Here is an 8,619-nt window from a genome sequence, read left to right as displayed (position 1 = left end):
AGAAGATTAGAAAAAATCGGGTAAAACATACCAGAAAAGTTGACTTTTTGACTCAAAATTTACCTTATGCAAAACTATTTGATAGCTTTAACGTTGTAAGCAGTAGAAAAAATTCTATTTTTCCCTTGATATTTCCTGAGCAGAAGATAGGCGTGCCCCTGTAGAGTTTGCTTCCCGCATCACATTCGCCTATTTTAATTGTTATCGCCCTTCTAAACAATATTTTGGCCTACATAATCCTAAATAAGTTAAATTGCACATTTAAAATACACAATTTGTAAAATGTTTCGTTAATTTACTAATAACTTAGACTATAGCGACTTTTGGCCAGCTTTTTTCTATTCTAGCCCACTGTGCGTCGTAGGCATGTTTTAAGCTATATCTTTGTTTTCCTTTAAGTTGTGTTATGGCGTATGACTTGTATAATTACGATTATTGATAATTGTATTCCCACAGATTATATGCGGTTACCCACAAAAGGATGTTGACCAGGCAACCAAGGGAACCGAGATCAATTGGCCACCCTACACGAGAACCACAAATATACTAAACACAGTCTTTGTTAAAATAGATCATACAGGAAAATATATGCTCGTGTGGGTCATAAAAAGTATTCATTTATAAATTATATGCCATTGAAAAATATGATTTCCGCGAAGTTTTCACAAAAATATATTATATTAATAACATTGAAATCGGTAAGGTGATCAGTATGCAATAAGGTCATCCATTAATACTTAAAAATGGCCAGAAAAATCACATCTCTATTCACGTTAAAATAGTTCTTGAAGTGTTGGTCAATGTATATTATGCAAAAAAGTTTTAGCCAACGTTTCCGTTTATTTTAAACTACCATCAGGGCTTAGCTTTGCACATATTTATTTAAATATATTTAAATTTAATTTATTTAAATACGTGCAAAGCTAAGCCCTGATGGTAGTTTAAAATAAACGGAAACGTTGGCTAAAACGTTTTTGCATAACATACATTGACCTACACTCCAAGAACTATTTTAACATGAATTAAACGAGGTCAAGATAAGGAATAAAATAAATAATTATCTCTATTCACAGCACTAGCTCTGGCCGTCAAGTTATTATCTTCAAAGGAATATCATAATTTTATGTCATACTATGAGTACGTGAATATAGACGAGTAAAAAATTAATGAAATTATCTATATTCTCTCTTAATTTGCAATATTTCCAGTTTCATAAAATAATTTCTATAATAAACGTTAAAGTATGAACAAGTGCGAGTTTGAATGCAAAACTGGATTTACCTGAAGGGGTCAGGTAGTTAAAGAAGGGAAGACCAGCAAAACATTTTTTGCCTCAGTTATTTTGTGTATCACTTGGTGCATAGTTTAGTGCATAGACTATATTTTTATTACTAGCCTAAGGATTTATCTATTCGATATTTAATATTTTTCCAAAAATAATTAACTAAAGAGGCGTAAACACTGGAGTAAATATCAAACAAAATAATGAGTTAAAAGTTATTTCATTTCACTGTTCCACATGTTATAAATACGATGTGTCCTCGATACCAGTTAGTAACGCCTGTTCCACAATAGTAACACGTCAAGTAATCATTTCAGTAAACGAACCAAAATTTAATATATGGAACTCAGAAAAACAAATGACAGAAAATATTTGCAATGCATTACCATTTAAGTGTCAATTATAAAACACCTGCAATCCATGTTAACATATTCCTTGATAACATACGTCTACAACACATTAGTAAAAGCTGATATTACAAACCAGGATGATCGCCAGGAGCGAAACTTTTACAGTTAAATTAAAACTTTCCTGCCTCATTAAATTCGTATGTATACATTTTCAATCTTAAAATAACACCAGGTGCAACTGAAAAAACTACGTACTACCTACATATATTTAACTATTTAGAAATTTTGAATATTTATTACATTTTTAACTCCAATCAAAGCAGTAGTTGAAAAATCACAAATTGACATGCTCAAATTAGCATTGTAGTTGTCTACATTAAGATTGGATTGAAAAATAATGATACCCTAGAACATTATGAAATCCGATCTATCCCAGTATTTGCAAGTTCAAACGAAGCACATTAATGAAAAATACTGAGCTGTCCCTGGATCTTAATGAAGGTAATCTAATCCAACAGTCTTATGAGAAACCTAATTTTGGTATTTGAAAATAAAAGCATGCAGAAACGAGTTTATATGATGATTATTAGCCAGAAAAAAGGGCTTTCTTTAAACACGAATCTTACGGAAGAGTAGGAAAATGAGAAAACACATTTTATTATAATGAAGCATTGAAATCTAAGATGCTTTACAAACGCCAAATATATCCATCTTTTTTTATAAATTTTTTCAAAAGGTAAGATTTTCTTGCACAGAAAATTTATTCCAGTTACATATTACATTATATATTAATACTACTTTGGATAGAAATTATTACTTCGATAAAACGAATTTAAGTTACTTCAAAGTCTACGAATTGCATTTAATGGCAAAGACATATGGGAATGTATGCCAAGAAGCAACCAAAAAATCATGTTTAACTTAGCTCAAACATGAAGATTCAGAAAATACGGCATGAGTAGAATTCCCATAAGTACCTACTTAAAATTTCCGTCCACGAATAACATGAGTTTTCAGCCGACTCCCTAAATGGCCATACAATTTTTTTAGAAAAGCTTTCTCACCCAATAGCATTGTTTCGCAAGAGTGGTGGTGCCGCGAATGCAAATTTGGCAATTCATACCAAACGTATCCTAGATTTAGGTGCTACCGCGTCATTTCCTATGATAAATGTATGCAAAAACTCCATCAATTTGCATTAGAAACATAAAAAAATGGCTAAATTATGAACGTCATATAAACCTTGGAGTTGGACGTGTAAATTCAAGAATTTGGTGCAACTTAAAGAGCCAGTAAGACAAAATATCAGTTACCACTTATAATTGCTCATTTTGACTAAAATATACTCACAAATAGGCTATCATCAAGTCCATATTGAGTTAAAGTTACATTAAAAGAACCTTCAAATTCGATAATATGGCACGATTTATATGGTTCTCCTTTGGAATACATTCTACGCCAAAAAAATAGTATTCAGGTGGAAAAATCGCACATTGACCAAAAAATTGACCGAAATCCACAGGTTAAGGAAAATTTAGGCACAACCTGAATTAATTTTTCTCTCGATGATTAATGGGTGAGATTTTTTTAATTTGGCGTGTTAATGATTTTATCTGCTACCGCAAACAAGGTTGTACACAACGACAACGATCGTTGATTGGAAAGAAAAGCACGTCATCAAAACGCGAATTCAAAAGTCTCAGTTGAAGTATACTTCATACTTTTAAACAGCCGGGAAAATGCTTTATCATATTTTTTCCGTTATTTGATAACTTTCACTGATGAAATTGTGTAAGCGTTTTTTTACTGCGGAATCTCAACTAAAGTACATTTCAAATCACTTACTCTCCCGTTTACATACGCATTGCCTCATGAATTTAGTAAATTGAATTTCCGAGGTCTACGGTTTGTCATATTCTGAACTGCAGTACATTATTTTTATAGACGTTTCCTATTCTTTCATGTTTCATACATGTATAACCTCTTTTAGACTCATATCCACTCCCCTTCAAATGCATGCAAGCACAAACATGCAATGGAGTAGATTCTGAATCAAGGCCACTAATCATGAAAAAACCTGCACTCTTGCTCGAGTCGTCTCGCGATATGGGTGATCTGCATCCAACGTTTGGTACTATTCTCATATCGTGATTTAAAAATATGTCCTTCACGAGCTTTACGAGATGATTTAGTCATAACATAAAAGAAAGATACAGCTAAAAGGATCTCTCTGAACCAATAACAATAAAATTAATGTTAAGGAAAAAACCGAATTGGAAATAGTCCATACTCGATAATGGTCATCAAACTTATAGAGACAGAATTTACTGGTGAATGATATTTAGTTTATAATTCTCTAACAAAGTAATTTAACAAGTATTCGACATAACTTCTTCAAGGGGATCTCCTACGAAACCTGACACTACACTAAATCATGAATGATGGCATAAAAATGAAGATTAGCCGTTACTTTCATTTTTAAAAGGCATTGCATTGCTGAAACCTACGATAAGATGGAAATAAAATAGGGCAAAAAGAAGAATGATGAAGAAATATAATCACAACTAAAACTAAAAATTCAATTCTAAATTCAAGCAGGACGTATAACCTCTACACAAACCACGGGATTACACAGCACTAACTAAAAGAGTGCCGTTACTTATTGTGAAAAAAGGGTGTGTAGATCATTGATTTAATCAGTTTAGGAGTAAAAACTATTTTATAAAAATAAACCCTACGGCTTTTTCTACCGAAAGTAAAATACCTAGGAATGCAAAATTGATTCGCTCACCAATTTTTACTCATCCATTGTGTTTGAGTTTTAAAAAAAGAGAACCTTATTATTCTATGTTACTATGCGTAGACTGCTCGAGCCGTTCTGTGCGAGAAAAGAAACAGCTTCAACGCTAGTAATAAGATACAAAAAGTCTGTGTCTGTCTCTTGATAATGACAGCTCTTGATATTCACAGCTTTTGAGGCAGCTATGACGTGTAAACGTTGTAACCGGTCGAGCGAATAAAATAGTGCGGAAAATTACTACAACTCTTTGCATCTTATTACTATCGATGAATTTCCTCAAATTGAACTGGTCAATAATTGTCCTGAGCCTCAGCCTTTTGATACATAGGTAGATGGCGTCTCGGGCTCATGCTGAGCGGTCATCGTATCTCAGCCATTCCTCAGCATAATGCAGGGCCCTCGCATCTTTCGTTGCTGTTTACACTCTTGTGAGTAATTCCTTCTTTCAATGAAAGCATTTACCTGAAAAAGCAAGCGATCCAGAACTCTAATGATGGCGCCAACTCAAGGAAAGTAGACGACCTACGCATTTTCTAATTTTAACCTCACAAGAGAATGTGATAGTGGGAACGAATTATTTTCATGGAAACTCGTTTTCTCCTCACGTTTATCTATTTATTTTTATAATTTGCGATATTGAGTAAGAGTTACGACCCCATAATGACACATATGCGGTACAACCAAAGTTAGAATATCTTCTTAGCTAATGCACGATATCTAAACCTAGCGATATAATAAATAAAGTGAAAGAAATACAGCAAACGAGAGGATGGATAGGAAGTAAAATGCATTTATACCGCTTTTCCAAATATACGTCATTACTTAATAGAAAGATAATTTTATGCGAACAACAGGTCTAACTATTTACAGGTAAATGAGTGAATATAGGAGCTCATTTTGAATTTCAACTGCCAACATCCTGTACCAAAAGTATACCAAATAGTTCATCATGGCATCCTTAAGTTATCAACTGCGGTCTACCTTCGAGCACTTTAAGCCGACGACACCTGAGATATAAAAAGCTAGAAATAAAATTGGAGCGCAGCCTTAACTTTCGCTATCGAACGACATCAAAACCAAGAGAGCCGAGAGAAGACGGGAAAAAAGTAGAGACAGTAGGGGGGCAGGGTAGGAAGATTGGGAAGGAAAAGAATATTACCGCGTCGCCAAAGACAGTCGTACGGAGAGAGCGGGCGGCGCTCGGGGAGTTTTAGGATTTAAGACAGCAATAAAACAACGAACAAAGGAAGATAAATGAGAGGGAGAGCGCGCGTTGGCAGTCGAGAGAGGTAAGGGACGCAAAAAAATTGAGGGAAGGAATGTGGAGTGGGACGGAGGAGTAGGAGGAGGAGAGAAAAGACGAGGAAGGAAAAGATATGCAAGAGATTCAGCCGTGGCACAAGACACAGCGACGGTAGTGTAAAGAGAGGCGTAGAGATCGGGGGAGAAAGGAGAAAGAGGATGTAGGAGGGGGGAGGGGAAGTGGGGACACCCCTCCACCCCACCTCCTTCAAACCCCCCTTATTTGCCCCCACTTGAAAAAGCCTCCCCTCCCAGCGGTTCATATCGATTCCTCATCCTCCCACTCCAAGCTACTCGTGCGGGGGAGGAGGAAAGGGGGTTGAGAGGGTTGGGGTAGGCGGGAGAGGGGAGGGTTGCTTCGCTCTGGGCACCTCCGACTACTCTCCCCGGGAAAATCCAAGTCGCCCGCTTTCTCCCATTCTGCCCGACCCGCCCACTGCTTTCTCCCTACCATTCACCTCTGTCCCTCTGTATCCAATCTCTTTCTCCTCCCTCAATCTCGCACTCTATCATCGCGGCTGATCCCTCTGAGTGATCCCAGCTTCCAATCCCCGAGCGTGCGAATATCCATGCTTAAGGGAAGGTAGCACGCTATCTGGTTACGGCCGTTCAGGCAGTTTGACAGGGTGCAAAATATTACGGGGACGAAAGCATGAAAATATTTGCTTGTTTAATACGATTAGAGAAGATTTATTTTTCGTTTAAACATTCCACCAATTCGTTAAACGTTCACAAACTTTTCTTTTGCAAAGGGACTATAAAAAGGTGCGATATATTTCGTCCATCATCATCTTCACAGATCAGCAGTCCTAAGGTTTGACGCAGTTCTCCATTCAATTCACCGATCTGCAAATCTTTTCCCACCTACGAATTTCGTCACTTTTACGTCCTTCTTTATCTGCTCCATATATTTAATTCGAGGTCTTCCTCTTACGCTCTTGCGATCTACTTGTCCCTCAATGATAGTCTTCATATGAGGATGAGTTTACCAAAGTTTTATGCTAATCCTGATTAAATTATATTACATACATCCTTCTGCCTGCTTTTCACCACAAGGTCATACAATCCCGAAAGCGTGCATGAAATCTGAAATCGCTCACGGTATACCTTTCCTTTTATGATAATGATCTTGAACAAATATATGTACCAAATGCAATTCCTTGAAGGTACAAGTGAAGTCCGTTTTCTGAGGAAACATCTATCGTGTAGATATTTCTCATTCGTCATGAAGGTTGTAAGTGCACCAAGGAACGCTCGTGAAGCAAGCGTCTGGAGCTTCTCAACACATTGCGCATAGCCTTGCAATTCTTTAACCCCTCGACCATTGCGCTCTTCATATTTCATTTCGATAATATTAATTATTGTTTATTCAAGTAATAATATTTCACCTCAATTAATTTTTAACCCTTACCCCTCCAAAGAAGAGAGCTCCATCTCTGCGTTATTTGTCCACACAAACAAAACAGTAAACTCGCCATTCAGGAATACAAATTCCGTTCCCATGTATTCCTTCTTATACCTTCAAAAACCTTTCCTGAATTTTATCTGCGACGTAGACTCTCAGGCACAACACTCCCCTTTTTCCACGACTTCACTTCACCCTCACAATCTTTTCTTCTTTCAAAATAAAAACATGAATTCTCCACCCCTGCAAACCTTTTCGCCAGCCTCCCTCTCATCCAGATCTGTATGCGCCTAAAACCTTCCTTCAATGCAAACCCGCTTTCATCACTTTCCTCCGCTTTACTTCTCAGCCGCCACGCTCGTAGCTGTATTTTCTTTCGGTCTTTTACTTTTTCTAAGATATGTTTGACAGCCTAAAAATATCGCAATGCAATCGTTAGCCGCAGAGAGTTTTGCTACCCAAACTTGAACTAGAAGAAACTGGATGCGTGTTATTTTGTGTGATACACCCTATATTTTAGTATATATTAAACATATACATACATATCTTTAAGGTTTAAATCCAAAATATTTTTTGTCATATTAGACGTAACATGGCATGGTATTGGAAGAGCGATACAGTCACCAGAAGAACATAAGTCGTAAATCAGAGAGAAATAATGATGAAATGCCAGTTGCCGTAAAGAGAGAGGCGAAAATGTGGTACAAAAAGCATTCATATGAAGTAAATAGATGACTTACCGCCATTGGCCGTAAAGCCATCTATTTACTAAATGTCTTTCAATAATTGGTATTTAAGGTATATGGTGAACTTAAATCAAAGTATAACAACATAATATAAAAAGAGATCATAAAAAAATAGAAGGAAGAGCTATAATAAGCACAGCCACGGATATTATAGAAAGATTAAAGGCTTCGACATAAGTAATTTTAAAGGAATGCTATGTTGTTTAGAAAGATTTTAAAACATTAAAAATAATTCCGGACGAAATAGAATAGCTGAATTTCATAAAAAGTAGGTCAAAGGGTAGAAAAGGTTTAGCTGAGTTATACTCCATCTATCTAATCTACCAGCGACCCATTTGTCTTCAAGTGATATATCTCGAACTCGAAGATCATTAATAATAGTTAATATCTTTTTTTCTTAAATCTTTTATCTCAAGATAACCTGTAATCCTCACGGAAAAAAATTAATCTCTCCAACCTGTATTCTCAATCGCTATAAGATATTGTCAGCATACTTAGCCAGGAGCACTTAAAATCGCAATAAAACATTAACTTCGAAATTATATCTCAGTCCCGTAGCCTCTTGATCTTCTCGCTCCCTCTCCGTGCTGAGCTTATATTTTCCTGCTCCTCCCTTTTCATCCCCGACCCGGCACGTACCCCTTTTCCCGCATCCCTCAGGGACGGGGTGTCGAAAGGGGAAACCAAGGGGTTTTTGCGAGGGAGGAAGAGACGAGGACGAAGAAGGGAAAGGG

The sequence above is a fragment of the Ischnura elegans genome, chromosome 3 (genome assembly GCF_921293095.1).
Source record: "Ischnura elegans chromosome 3, ioIscEleg1.1, whole genome shotgun sequence".
NCBI lineage: Eukaryota > Metazoa > Arthropoda > Insecta > Odonata > Coenagrionidae > Ischnura > Ischnura elegans.
Note: the sequence above shows the minus strand (reverse complement) of the source record.